This window comes from Ranitomeya variabilis, chromosome 7 (assembly GCF_051348905.1).
Source record: "Ranitomeya variabilis isolate aRanVar5 chromosome 7, aRanVar5.hap1, whole genome shotgun sequence".
NCBI lineage: Eukaryota > Metazoa > Chordata > Amphibia > Anura > Dendrobatidae > Ranitomeya > Ranitomeya variabilis.
This window is the reverse complement of record NC_135238.1, coordinates 211740682-211756706: the sequence shown is the minus strand read 5'-3', so window position 1 is coordinate 211756706 and position 16025 is coordinate 211740682. Positions and strand designations below refer to the sequence as shown.

Here is a 16025-nt window from a genome sequence, read left to right as displayed (position 1 = left end):
TAACATTTTCAAAACATCTCGATTTATTCAGTATGGTTGCCAGAGGAACGTTCTGCCATTCTGAATGCAGTTGGGCAAATCATCAAAATCTGCTGCTGGCAGCTCCCATTGCATTTGCCAACCAATTGCATCACACAAGCTGCTCACAGTAGCACCAGCAACATGCAGCTTGGAGTTGCCATGTTGAAAATGGGTTCCTTGGAGAATTCAGAGAAATGGTTGTATCATTGGTTCCATGACTAAATCAATCTAAGCAGTTAGTCTACCTGGAAGGAACACTAGGGGGATCCAGCTACCGTATGGTATGCCATCCTACAAGATAATCGTGAGAGTAAGACCACTATGATGTTCTCTCATGAAAGCTTCTTGGTGGCATTGTCCACATGGTCCTGTCAGATTCTAAGAAAGGCACGTATTGATCACTTGACTTCACACCACCATTCTCAAAGACTATAATGGTGCAGAACAAAATGGCAATGGAGACTCAAATGGAGGTCTATCCATTGCTTCAGCAATGAGGTCTGCTTATATCTTGGATGCAATGATAGCCAGACGTTGGTTTGGAGACAATGTCATGAATAGGCCTTCAAGAGGAAAAATTAAAATGTCCCAGGTGCCATTTTAGCATGATAACAGGTTGCAAGTTACTTGTACTTAATGTGAGCCGCCTGCATGGCCTAAATGTGCTACCATGGCCAGACTTGTCTCCTATTGAGCACATCTGGAACATCATTGATAGGCAATTGCAAAGGGAGCTGCCAGCAGTGGATCTTTATGATTTTCTCAAGTGTATTCAGTGTGGCAGAACATTCCCCAGACAACCATTAATAACCTTACTGATAGTCAAATAATGTTATTGTGTTCATTTCTGCATGTAGGACTCCTACTTGATACTGAATAAATCAAGAGGTTTTGAAAATGTTATTTCCAATTTTTTCATCATTTGCAGAGCATTAACATTTCTGCGTTTTTCATAATTGCACAATTTTTCCTTCTTGGCATTTTAATTTTGATGTTGAGTGTATAAACACATATAGCTATATATCTCCCTCTGGAGTATCATAAAATCATGGTTTTATTCAAAGCTGGTTTTTTAGTGCCACTCATCTTGAAATATGTCAAATGAAGAGGAAACGTAATTAAGGACAGATCTGTGACATCTCTAAGTATTCAATTATTATAGTTGCTGCTACAAAAATAAAAAAATATGGAAAGTCTATAAATTGCTGAGTATGACTAGTCCTTTACAAAACCCTGAGAACCCACAAATAAGGCAGTAATAATTAAGTCAGTTCATAGTAAATTGGGAACAAAGCGAATCTCTTACCATATTAACAATTAGTTACTCCAATTTAGAGCTAGAGATAATAAGATAGATCACATTGGATATACATCCTAATATAAGTATAGAGAAGAATTAAACTCACGCGTTTCGCTATTCAAAGATGGCTTCCTCAGGGGAACATACTAGCTAACATTCAATCAAGAGTCTTTCAAAACAAGATGAACCCTTCTACTTTTACCAGGAAAATTCTTAATTACAACACACGTTTTAATTTCCATGCCAGGTTTCAGATTTTTAAACAAAGCAAACGTAACTTAACATCTGAGATACCACTTCATAAATGCTGAATGAAATTTCACCTTTTCTCTGATGATAAGCAAAAGGAACCAAGACTGTCATTGATCCATGACCATGCCAGCAATTATGCAATTTCTAAAATGAAAATACTGTATATATATACCAAATCCAGCTGTGGTGATTTTTGGAGACCATTGATTCTCCAAGCAGAGATCTAACTGGTACTTGGAGTCTTACGAGAAATGCTCTATGGAGCACGCACATTAGATTTTCTCTAGCAGGAGTTACAAGACATATTTAATGGAGCACTGCCTGCACAACTCCTTGCATGAGCTACTAAGAAATCCACTGACCACAACTTTATTAGCTTCCAAAAGGTAAAAAGTAGTGACAAAGGCACAACATTTTAAACTGTAAATAGCATTAAGCCATTGTGTCATAACTTTCACAAGTACAAGTGAAATACCAAACAAGGATTACAAGACAGGGAAAAATTTAACCTCTACTGAGCATTAGTTATAATATCTAAACTATGTACTTAGGCTCCAAGTAAAATTTGGGACTGGGTGTTCTAAAATGGGGATACTCACCAGAGCCCCATCCTGTAAGACAGGTTGTGTGAAGAGTAAAGCAGAAATGCAAGTGCTAATAATCAATACCCAGTGGCGTAACTAGAGTCCAACGGGCCCCAGTGCAAAGTTATGTGGACCTGGGCCTCCACCAGAATGTTGGTCAGAAGAATGAGCTCCTATTGCCTTCCAGATAATATAAAGACATAAGGGTTTGCCCCCACAATAATAATGCCCCCATTCTGGGCCCCTTTTTGGTGCAATGTCCCACACCTTGTGTCCCTTTTAGTAATAATGTTCCATACTGAGCTCCTTCCAGTAATAATGTCCTCCATTGCAGGTCACTTTCCATTTATAATTTTCAACATTCCATTCACAACATATTTATACAAACAAACAAACAAAAAAATCATCTTACTTTCCTCCACTTCCATAACATTTGGTGCCCTCCTCTATAGCCAATTCAGGAACCAGCAGCTGACTTTGGCATGCCTGGCATGCCTTCACTGCCATGTGTCAACCAAGAAAGGCATGTCAGTGTCAGTTGCCAGTTTCAGATAGTCTGGCGGCGTGTATTGCAGTTCTGCAATACATTTCAATTGAATATGCATCCTCGAATGCACAAGCAGCTGAATTAGGCACTGGCATTGGCGATCCCACCCCTCACATGGGCCGGGTTGCGGTGGCACCTTCTGAGACCGTGTTTGTTACGCCTCTGGTTTCACGGATATAAGGAAAAAGAAAAATTGAAAAAGTGTAACGGCTCACGTGGTGCAGTCATGCTAGTTGTTGGACAACCATAGGGGAGTGCCAATATGGTAATGGGGTGTGACAGTTATCCAGTAAGTTTGGCACTGCCCATCTACCCTATTCAATACTGCATTGTGCGGCTGTTTAGAACTTCCCTACTCATGACAGCCAATTGCTGGTGGTAACAAGAGACAATTTAGTGGGTTGTCACTTCTCTGCTTATATAATAGCGTTTTTTTTTTCAATGAGATCTTAAAGGGTTTGTTCAGTCTAAAATGAAAAGTCTGCAGTCACTCTGTGCGACTGCAGACTTTTGAATCCACTCCTCCCCCCAGCGCATGCACTGCGAGAATTTGCCAATTTCTGAGCCGAGAACAGAGGTGATATATGCAAAATATATATATACTCCAGGGCAAAAGTAATTTAGAGGGCGCAGCCTCTCTCCGTACTAGCGCATTGAGTGAGGCCGCTCTCACTAGAATTCCGCACCCTCGTTCCATACACTTGTATGAAGCGAGGATGTGCCCACTAGAAGGGTTCTGCCTGGGAGGAGATGTTCCTGGCTCAGAAACCAGCGAATCTTCACAGCGCATGCACTTAGGGGATTCAAAAGTGTGCAGACCCAAAAATGACTGCAGACCTTTCAATTTAGATCGGACAACCCTTTTAAAGCATGATGTTACCCAATGGTAAAAAATTATGCCTGACAATTAAAGCAGTTTGTATCTATTGTACGTTTGACATATAGGGGTATGTATTCACATTATTTGTAGAATATCCATACAATATGCCAGAATGCTTGGGGGTAACAAATAAGAGCAGCTATTTTTTATTGAGTTCAGTAGAGCGGTAAATTGACAGGTCTCTCTCAAGGTCTATGAGAATTAAAAAAAAGCACTTATTCCACCAATTGTGCTTTATTTTGTATGTATGTCACAAATGCCTCAAAGGGGAATACTGATCTAATACGGTAATCATACATAATTTACTCTAAAATAAAGGACAAGTAAAGAAGGGTTTTAAGAATGTCTTGAGTTCTTACTCAACACAGCCAAATCTTTTACAAATGCACCAACGTTTCTCACTCGAGTAACAAGGTTACCCAACTGACTTCCTAAGGCAGAAACCCATAAAAAAAACTCAAGGAAGTTTTGTTCCATAAAAAAAAACCTCAAGGAAGTTTTGTTTTTTAACCTTCCCTTCAACTAGCAGCTTTGTTTGTAAGATATTTTGCTTCAATGTGGTGACACCATCTTGGAAATTTGATCTTCTTGGAGCTACACCTTTATAGCCAACAGGGACCATGTCCCATTTATCATTATGACTGAAAGCCTGACAGTTATGCTGGTGGGAAGTTAAAGAAAAGAGGATCTATCCTGCATAGCTTCCCTTTCCATTATACAAGAGGTAGGGATTGAGGTCTTCAGATGAAAATAGAATTTTCTATCTTACTTAAATATGTTGTGTATGGCCATCAAAATTTTCGCCAAAACATCATTAGTAGGATTATTTTGAATTAAGTTTTTATTTCATATTTTGAGATTTTGTTGGCTTGCTTTGGCCATTTTGATATGTGTTAATATTTTTACTTATATGGTATATTTTTCCTTATTAATTGTGACAAAGTCAATCATCTATACAGACATGGTATAAAAAGGTCATGCTTATTCTGCTACTCCTCACTTTGGTCTCTGGAAGACACATTGCTGCTGCTTAGCACATATTGCTGTGCATTCTCTCATCGTGTCTTTTATGTCACACTTATTTTATTACCTTACACCAATTCAGAAATTCTTGTATCTAGTTCAATGTCAAATAGTATTATCGGAAGGCATATGCTGAACATGGCACAAAACATCGACTACTCTGATGTCCACGAAACTCACAAAAGCATTAAAATGTTAGTAAAGTAACCAACTGATGAAAAATGACAGCTTAATCACCATAAAGCATTTCACATGAAGGTTTTTTTTTCCACCATGAGATGCAAAGCCTGAGAATAATTTAATGGGGGTTAGGCATTTAGTGATGTTAAATAGCCTACTTTTTGCACCTGAATTGAGTGTAATATCCATTATATATTAACTGACAAAGTCTAGAGCATAGGAAAGTGTCTGCAAGAAGCAAAAGTGTAATGAATTATTTTATGGTCTGATTTATGATGAAAAAAAAAGAATCTAATCGAACAAGGATTTGTCGAAATTATATAGTCCCACTGCCTTGGTAATGCATGACTTCTGCTTCCTGCCTAAAATGAGCCAATTTTTCAACTCGGGTGCCCAATTTGCCTTGATCTTGCTGTCCTTATCCGATTAAATGTTGCAAGCCTCAAATCTCAAAATCTAAATTGTTTTCTACCATTTAATATTTAAAAAGCGTTATCCAGGAATATTATATTTTTAGCTAGGGAGTGGGGAGCTGGACCTCAATCAGCATGTGGGCAGTCAAGCCCCATCAACTGGAGTGGAAAAGAAGCTGCTGCTCTATCAACGTGAGATCAGGGAAAGCCACTGAATCACCGGTAAGAGTGTCCTGTGAATTCTGTGCCGGCAGAGATTGGTACCGGGAACAACAGGCATGTAAATAAGTCCATAGCTCTGAAGCCCAAAATAAAGTAAAATATTATATATATATATATATATATATATATATATATATATATATATATATATATATATATATATTTATTTTATATTTCTGAATAACCCCTTTAAGTATAATTTTGCCTTGCTCACTCTTACCACTTGTCACCTTTTCCCAAAAGTCAAGGTCGATAACTCCGGAGACTAAGATATCATGAACATGGCCATAATACAGATCCATGCTGTATGGATGGGCCAGACAGTACAAGCCCATACTATAATTAACATGAGTTGCCCATTTTATACAAAGTCACACACAGGTTAAGCCATTGAGTCAATGAGAAGACAACTTGGGATATTTTCCAGAGAATGCCATTAACACATAACCCATCACATATCCATAATGGCACCATATATGGGGTGACGATTCTTAAGGCCCCAAAACACAAATAAAATTAAAGTTGGCTGAACTGGGTAAATATATATATTTCATGAATCTGTCCCAACAGATATCTTGGGAGGTAGGGATTCTCTTGTTCTCCAGATAGATAAACCACTATATGAGACTCTTGCTCTTTCACTAGAGAATATGTGAGTTGAACGTTCATGTGTATGGACAGTCTTCAGAAAGACGAGTCAGCTAAAGGAGCAAAAATGCATGGGCACCTTAGAGCTGGCTTCTGTTCTTCACCTTGAGGTTCAATGCCTTACCAAAGAGGCACATGAAGTGCATATTGTGCCGATTAGCATGCTGCCAAAATGGATGTGCACCTAAACTAGCACCATGTATTTGGACTCTAAGGCTGTTAACATGTTGCATTTTTTCAGCTGTGTTTCACAGTACCAGCAAACTCAATGAGATTTCAGAAATGTCATGCACACACCTTGGTTTATTTTCCTGACTGTTTTGTCATAAGAGTTTGTTGTACGAAAAATGCAGCATGTAACTTCTTTCAATATTTTTCACCCAATGAAAGCAATGGGTAGTGCAAAAACGCTACAAAAACTAAGCAAAAAAATGCAGGCATCAGGTTTTGCTCCTTTATTGGTGCCAAAAACTTATGAAGTTGAATCAGATTATTTTTTTATGCACTATACTTTGTGAGACGCACAAGAGAAAAATGTACCTTGACAAAAACGCAGGAATAACAACGCACCAAAAACTAAGCAAAAACTAAGCTAAATAGCAGCAAAACCTGCTATTTGTAAAAAGCTTAAACTTTGCAAAAAGAAAGCCGCAAAAACACAACCTAGACTATGTTCCCACAATGAGCTTTTGATGTTGCAGATTTTCTGCACCTAAGTAAAATAGGTTACTTGAGTTATTTATTTATTTTTTTAAAATATGCAGCTTGAAAAAAAACTCACCAAAAACTCATTGCGGGAGCGTAGCCTAGAGGTGAGTAATGCGTGACAGATATATATTGATGTCTGTGAAAATACATTCAGATATTTAACCTGATCTCAAAACACACAAGGAAATTCACCACGGACAAAAAATAAATAATAATGACACAGCGTTTCTGCCTTTCCATGCCATTTACCAGCACATAAATTGGCCTAGGACCAGTTTAATTTTGTACTCATTATAGCACCAAGACAGAAGCACAAAGATGGCCCTTTCCCTCCTCTATTCACTCTCCGAGCTGAAAACACAAGGTGGCCAAATTCACTCGCATCTCGGAGGGTGTTTTTTTTTTTTTTTTTTCCATTTTCCTCTTGCTTGACAAGTTGTTGTAATTGAAATGAAGTCTAATCAGACTCATTACTGTTTTCAGCAATTTGCACCACCGAAGATGCTTATTAGGTAACTGTGTTTAATAAACCACTCTCTAGAAAAATAACAGTAATGAGCCCTTAACAGTCAATCCGCAGTGTGAATGTAATCTGAAAAGTGTTACTGGTGCTGAATTGATTTTCACATTTAGTAGTGTCATAATCAAGTCTTAGAAAATCGGCAAAGGAGAGGCCATAAAGAGGTAAGTTGCACAAACAGACTGACTCAAAAGACAAGGGCATGTTTGAATTAGAGAGAGTAAACTACCGATGCACAAAATCGTTTTCCTCGAAAAGCTTATTCGCTTCATTCAAGGACAAAGAAGGCAAGTTTCTATTCACTCGTACTATATACGTACAATTACAACAAATAGTTACAAATAGAAATGTAAATTTGTATATAAAGTATTTATAATAGAACACACACAGAAATTTTATATATACTAAACACATTTAGTAGACACAAATTCTATATATACTAAACACAAACATTTTATACACACACACACACATACTATACACATACATCTTATATACACACACATATACTATATATACTAAACGCAAACATTTTATACACACACATACTATATATACTAAACACAAACATTTTATACACACACACACATTTGTATAAGCTGGAACACATGGTGTGATGTAAGTGCAATGTGTAGGTGCATATTCAAACTGTGGCCATTAACAAAACCTAGGATAAAAAAACAAACAAACTGAGCAAATAACCTGCAGTAAGTAAATAAATAGTACATGGATATAAACATAAGGTACTTGGAGAAAAGACCATCCTGATTCAATATACCTGGTCGTGGATGGATGGCTTTTCCGCTTTTTTTGTTTGTTAACAGCCACAGTGTGAAAGTACACCTACAAACTGAACTTGCATCACCATGTGTTGCAGCTCATTTTTTTTGGTCTTGCCTTAGATTTTTTGCACTTTAATACATTCAGGGGTGTGGCTCCACCTTTTTGGGCTGTGCAGTTAGTCTCAATTGCTTTACACAAGTAGGTGTAAAACAGTCAGACCTGGGTCCTACTTTGCCTCCATCAATTGAAGCCGGTTGGCACATAACAGGATTTAATACTAAAGATAGGACCATCCTGATTTGGTCCACCTTGTTGCGGTGGGATGGCTTTTACAATTTTTGGTCGAAACAGTGTCAATTAAGTACCCTGTTATTTACTTGCACTATTAGGATTTACTTACTGAGGGGCATTTATGAATTTTGTTTTCATCCCAGGTTATAAATACTAAAAATATTATAACAGTTCCAAAAAATATCAGCACAGCCTAGTTGGTTACAAAACTTATCTAACGATTCCGGTTCTATATCTTCTACTGACAAGTATGAAAAAAAAAAAATAAGGCAGCACATCCAATTTGGTGAAAAACAAAAGTGTAAGAATATTTTTCTACCCACACCAGCTACGTTTCAGCTCTCCATGGAGCCTTTCTCAAGAAGCTTTATTATGAAGGCCAAACAGCAAGAGTTACCTTGAAATTTGTAAGCTATAATTTTTTGCTTTTGAATCACATAAATTCTACCAACACAATTGGATGTATTTTAAAAATATTCATTTTTTTGTCTTTGACACTGCCATTACAGACTTGTTATAGTGTCCACTTTAATTACCTCTCAGAACATCCAGATTGGGTATTCAGTGATGTGGTCACACATGCCGAGTAGCCAAGTTTCACCTCTCAGATGTTTTTATATACAACGGTAGAAAATCCCTCGACAGTAAATTACATCTCAACCTTTTCAATTAAATTAATCACTCTGCAGACATTAAGACACAAATGAAACATAAGATTGCGGTAACCATGTTGGGAGTCAAATCAGTGCACCTACTAGAGAATAGTTTAAATTACAGAAGATCAAAACAAAAAGAATGAAGGCATTATTCATTAAGTATTGCCCATTAATATATTGAAGCTAATTTATAGGCTTTCAGATATTTAAGCAAATATACACAACATAAAGGATCTAAAAGGATGACGAAGAATCACCTTTTGGACTTAAATTGCAATAATTACATAAACAATGAGAGGGATAATATATGTGAAAATTCACATTTGCTTTATACGGAGCGACATCAATAATAATGCATGCTAGTATACCGATTTTACATTTGGCAACATTTTATGATACACTCCTGACAATTTTTAGGAGAGGGTTAAAAAAGTAAAACAAAAAGATGATTGACACAATGATGCTCTTCTACTTCGGTTGTGTCTAGAATTGCAGATCATTCACTTGTGTATGGCTTGAGCTATAGACACATACAGTATATAGGCAGAGTCTACAATTTAAGTAAGTCATTTCGAGGAAAAATAAAAGACAAAAAAAAATAACAAATATTATTAAAAAAATGGAAAGACGGAATGAACTTGATTCGAGATTCAAGAGAAGGCTATAGTTTTACAGAGGACAAAATTCGAACAGAAATGTTATTGAAAAAAGAAAGGCAAAGGGATAAGTAGAAAAGACGTCATACAAAGTTATAGGTTAAAATGAACATTAGAGAATGGAAGAAGGCAATAGAACAAGTTAAGGCTTGATTTTTAAGCATAGGTGTGAATTGTGAAAGTATCTCAAGTATTGGAGTAATGAAAGTAGAATTACAGATGTAGATTAGCACAAAGATCAGGTCAGGGCTAAGGGTTTGACTGTCTAGGAGTGGTTAGGGTCAAGAGAGCAAAACAGAGTGAAGTTCTGTGAAAATCCACAAGTATTGTAATTTAAATTGGATGATAGAAAATAGATCAGATGAGTCAAGATTGGGAACTCTGATTAGAAATTAGATTTTAAAGAGGTTTCCACTTTACTTACATATTTTATTTTTTTGGACCTTGAAGTCCAAGACCAGACACTAGCTTAATGGCTTACAAATTTGAAAGCGATTCTTCTGATAAAGATTAGAGTCCTGTAATGCCCTGCAATAAATATATTGTTTTTACTTTCAGTGGGAAGGAGTTGGCCTTGAAATCCTGTAGAGGAGTTAGCCTTGAAGTCCTGTAGAGCCGGGCAACAAGTCAATAAGATCAGAAAATATCAACCTCGTTCATTTGAACCCCTTTATTAACAGGTGATTTTCTCGTTTGACGCATTCATTTTTCCTCCTCTTCTTCAAAAGAGATATAACTTTTTTAGTTTTTTCATGAACATGGCCCACAAAAAAAACAAGCCCTCATATGGCTAGGATGTGGTTAAAAATGGTACCATTCATTTTACTGTACACTGTATTACAAGAAAAAAAAAATCCAAGTGGTATTATGGTACGAGTTACATACTTTTATTTTTTGATCAAACTTAATTATTTTGAGTCTGATAAAATGGGGGAATATTCAAATGTTTATATTTCTTTTTTTAGTACATTATTTTGCAATCCCACCTAATTGACTTGAATTTGAGATTAACGGCAGCATTGAAGTGGGTAAACAGCGAAGTGGGTAAAACACAGCTTGCACTAGTCTTATGCCAAGCGGGCTCAGCTCCTGAGTCAGCTACGTACAGCAACACCGGTCTGAAAGGGTTAATACCGCTCAGATTACTAGAAAACTAGCATTGGGCAAAAGTGATGCCATTTCTAGAAGTAAGAAAACCTTTTATATTTTTTCACATCTCATTTAATTCCCTTAATTTAAATAGTGAAACATCATTATTTAGATCAATTAGATTTAATTGTGAGCCCCACTGGGATCAGGAACAGAACGAATATCTTCAGTACATCATTGTGAAATATATATGTGACACATAAGCAATGGGAAATAAAGCATGATAATTAAAATTTTACCTTTTACAGATGCCCTTAGAGAATTTTTAGTCAACTGTGTATGAAAATCAAGCAACTTATTATATTCCTTTATCTCATCTCTAGTTGATCAGCCAGTACAGTTTTCTAAAAATGTCCAGTATAGAGAAAAACGAAAATGCTTTTCTGTGATGTGTCTGGCATGATTCCTCATCCCGAAGCACTTATATACGTATGAGCTGTAATACCAGACAAAACCTTAAGACAGGAGTGGTGCTTTTTTATTATTTTCTTTTAAATCATGAAAAGCCCCTTTAATCTTTCCATTCAGGCATAATTACACACCTACAACAGCCTATCATAGCAACAGCAGCATTTATATATATACTCATTGTAACACCAAGAAGGAAAGGTTCACATGTCGCTTGTGCTACTTTCAGCAGCCTGCATGGGCTAAATGTGCTACCATAGTCAGCAGCGCCTCCACATTTGTCTCCATTTGTGCACATCTGGAACATCATTGGTGGGCAATTGCAAAGGGAGCTGCCAGCAGCTGATCTTGATGATCTGCGTGCCCACGTGCATGGTAGAATATTCATCAGACAACCATTCCTGACCTCTTTGATAGCAAATACATAAAAAAAAGATTAAAAAAAAAGCGGTCGAGTCACGAATATATTACAAGGGATAACAGATTCAGAGTTTGTTCGGTGCACAGATCTTTGAGGACGATATCCATGAGTAGACGGAGAAAACAAAAAATGGAGGTACGCAATCCACCATTGGAACTGAAAAAAATCCAATGTTTATGTAAATTACCTGAAAATATATGGGTTAAGAGACAAAGATCACAACATGTAATGCCTTACGCGTTTCGGACAATGGTATCCTTACTCATAGTGTCCATTATTATTATTATATAGCACTATCTTATTCCACAACGCTTTACATATATTATCATCACTGTCCCCGATGGGGCTCACAATCTAAATTCTTTATTTGTATGTCTTTGGCGTGTAGGAGGAAACCGGAGAACCCGGAGGAAACCCACGCAAACACGGGGAGAATAATCATAGTCTATACTGTTATTAATCAGACCCAGTGCCGGATTACGTACCTCCATTTTTGTTTTCTCATTGATAGCAGCCAAGGCTTGTAAATGCATGGGGATTTCTGTATGTGGTGCTCATACTCCCTAATGAAGATATTGAGATAATTTTGAAAATTTTGTTTCCATTTTTTTCATGGTTTTCAGATCATAATTAGTGTTGAGCGATACCGTCCGATACTTGAAAGTATCAGTATCGGAAAGTATCGTCCGATACCGGCAAAGTATCGGATCTAATCCGATACCGATACCCGATACCAGTACAAGTCAATGGGACACCAAGTATCGGACGGTATCCTGTATGGTTCCCAGGGTCTGAAGGAGAGGAAACTCTCCTTCAGGTCCTGGGATCCATATCAATGTGTAAAAGAAAGAATTAAAATAAAAAATAGGGATATACTCACCTCTCCGACGCAGCCAGGACTTTACCGCCGTAACCGGGAGCCGTTGTACCTAAGAATGCGCGCTTGAAGGGCCTTAGATGACGTCACGGCACTCTGATTGGTCCGTAGCGGTCGCGTGACCGCTACGCGACCAATCACAAAGCAGTGACATCACCTAAGGTCTTTCAAGCGCTTGAAAGACCTTAGGTGACGTCACTGCTTTGTGATTGGTCGCGTAGCGGTCACGCGACCGCTATGGACCAATCAGAGCACCGTGACGTCATCTAAGGCCCTTCAAGCGCGCATTCTTAGGTACAACGGCTCCCGGTTACGGCGGTAAAGTCCAGGCTGCGTCGGAGAGGTGAGTATATCCCTATTTTTTATTTTAATTCTTTCTTTTACACATTGATATTAATCCCGATACCGATTCCCGATACCACAAAAGTATCAGATCTCGGTATCGGAATTCCGATACCCGCAAGTATCGGCCGATACCCGATACTTGCGGTATCAGAATGCTCAACACTAATCATAATATGTTTATCCATCCTGTGATTTCGGTCATGTGTATGTGATATATATACACATGCACCTCCTAAGTGTAAACATGTGCAAGCTGCGATGACTGCATTATATAGAAAAAGAACAGGGACCCATCAGAGGGAGGTCACCTTGCCGTGGTTGATGGGAATACATGAATTGGCCAATTTATGCGCTAAGAACCTACATTTTTTGGGTTTTCTTTTTCTATATAATGCAGTCATCGCAGCTTGCACTTGTTCACACTTAGGAGGTGCTGGTCAGGTTTTTCTGCATATTTAACTATTGGATGTTGACTGCCTCCTGCCTGATCCTGCACTCCTCCCACTAACCTGCTGGTGGCCATAATCAGTTCTACCTGCCCATAAATTGTAGGCTCATAACCGGGGAGAGATAGGTTTGTTTATTTAACTGTAGGTTGATTATCGGAGAGTGGCATGTACAGTAGAACAGGGACCCATCAGAGGGAGGTCACCTTGCCATGGTTGATGGGCACACATGAATTGGCCAATTTATGCGCCAAGAACCTTTATTTTTGTAATTACATCATCCTTTTGAGTAGTAAAGTCTAGCTTCAATGTTTTTAAAGTTTTTAAAGTTTTCACATGGCCTAAACTTATGCAGAGTGCTGCTGTGTTTTCTTTTTATGTATATTTTTTATGATATAAACACACACACTTGCATATATTTTTCTTGAACGAAGAAATGGATATTAGGTAAATATTTGTATATCTTATATTATTATTAAAGCTGCGATCTAAGTGGAGAAGATTTTCTATAATATCCAATTTTTTTCTTCTTCCTTTCTCGTCTTTCCTCCTTTTAGCCCTGCACTTGCTCTTCCTTATTGCACTTTCTACAGCTCTAGTAAGTAAGAAAGAGATCAAAGATAAAGTAAGAAGGCCTACAGATTGCTCCAAGAACAGAAAAAGAGGATACTCTGTATCCCAGCCAGTGTGCCTATGATTGGCTTTATGGAAAGTATGAACAAGGTAGCAGATCAGTGCTATTCGCTGCCTGCTGAAGTTGGCCTCGTGAGGCAGCTTACTCCCTGCGGAGAGAGAATAGCCTTCATAAGCAAGAGGCCTCTATTAGCAGCATACAAAGCACAGTCTCCCATTATGGAGCACCATTATCTCATTAAAGAGACAGCAGGGACAATGAAGATTTTTTTTTCTCTCGTTTAAGACTATTGACATTTTTCTTCCCGTTGGGAATGACAACATGAGAAAGATATGGTATAAAAATGACCACCAAAAACAAAAATGTTATTAATGGAGTGATTGGCTGCCAGAAATTCATGGATTCTCTCAGAAATACAATGTCGTTTTTGTGTTTTACTTTTTATATTAATGAAGGGAAGTGATAATCTTTTGGATTACATTTTGAGACATCAAATAATACTTAGTTGAAAAAAAAAATTCTCTCTACATCTATTCTTCCGACAATTATGGAAATTAAAAAGGGATGGGTTTCATTTTTGTACACCTTCCTCCAATCCCTATCCCTGAGAGACAGCACAATTTTTCTCCGTCGCCTGTGTCTGTTATTCCAGGTAATTTTCAATAAATTGTTATTTAGCTGCAAAAATATAAAGAAATCATGGACAAGACTATATTTTTGAAGGATAGCAAGATTTTTTTCTTTTAATCCATTGCTTGCCAAATTAGCAATTTTTCATTTTTTTTTTTTTAAATGACAGATTTTTCATGATTTGGGTCCTAATGAATCAGAAACATAATTTGCTAAATTTTTTCAAGTACAGATTTTTCAGAAAAGGGCGTCCCAATATTCAATTAAAAATTACAATGACATGATTTCCTATTTTGTTAACATTCATTTTACAAAACACAACACAAAAAAATGTACCTAATTATAAAAATTATAAAATCTTAGTTGCTAGAAGCTAAAGATTAGGCGTCCCAAAAAAGGACATTGGTAGATAATGGGTTAAATCTTTAACTCTTTTAATAGAATATTACTAATACACTTAAAAGGAACCTGACAGCATAGTATTACATATGTTTGTAATGATATATCTGTATAGGTGCTTGTCCCCAAAAAAAGTATACAATTTTTTAGTAGAAATCTGAAGTGTGAGTCAGAAGAAATCTAGAGTAGAAGACACATATAAATCAGGCTGTAGGAGCAGTCAGAGGTGTTTCAACAATCCCCGGCTAATTCTTTCAAAAAATATAATTTACAAAAAAAGCCTATTCAGTCATATCACTACTTTCATATTTAAAAGCATGCCTACATTTCAGTGCATGTTATAAGACGAATACCTGGAGTGTAGAGACCAGCGCTGCCCATGCAAGTGATATCACTTGGGGTGGCAAGCCAGGTAATCTTACAACATGCATTGACAGTGCGCTCTGTTGCCGGCTCATTACTACTGATCTGAGCCAGCAAAAGAGCGCACTGTCACTGTGCACATGGCACAGTGACAGAACAGGGTAAATCCCAGTCCCTGAAATGAAGGTCACCTATGACTCTTTGTTTGAGAGAGGGGGCAGGGGCTGCAGCAGTGACCCCAGCCTCTGCATCATGATGATATTTCATTTGAGCATCCCAACATGCACTGGGATTTTTAAATAAAGCCTCAAAAAGGAAGTTGTAAAAAAAGAAAAAGAAACAGCTGTTGTAGTTAAGGAAGGATAGGGATTTTTTTTTATTTAAGTATATTATTATTATTAAATAGAATAGATTAGATTATGGCACCAGAACATAAGTAGATACAATACGAAAATATATAAAATACATTGCTCTCAGATAATTATACATATATTTTTATATTTTTATTTAAAGTTCTAAAATATATTTTTTAGATTTAAACCAATTCCCTATATGTTACAAAATGGCAAAGTTATCTGAAAAATATTTTAAACAGAAGATATAAAATAAAATATGACATTTTCAGATACATAAATATCACCCATCTCCCATTACAATATAAGGTTCTAT

At 37.1% G+C, this 16025-nt stretch overlaps 1 protein-coding gene across 5 annotated transcripts in view; it reads right to left on the bottom strand.

Moving 5' to 3' along the window:
• FIGN (fidgetin, microtubule severing factor) overlaps window positions 1–16025 on the bottom strand; it is a 175094-nt gene that overhangs the window by 22485 nt on the left and 136584 nt on the right. Inside the window, exon 1 of one of the 5 annotated variants that reach the window (XM_077272820.1) lies at window positions 12148–12210. The exons of the other annotated variants lie outside the window; for them this stretch is intronic. The gene's annotated coding sequence lies outside the window, so the exon portion shown is untranslated. Of the gene's footprint in view, window positions 1–12147; window positions 12211–16025 lie in introns of those variants that run through there. 5 annotated transcript variants of the gene reach the window in all.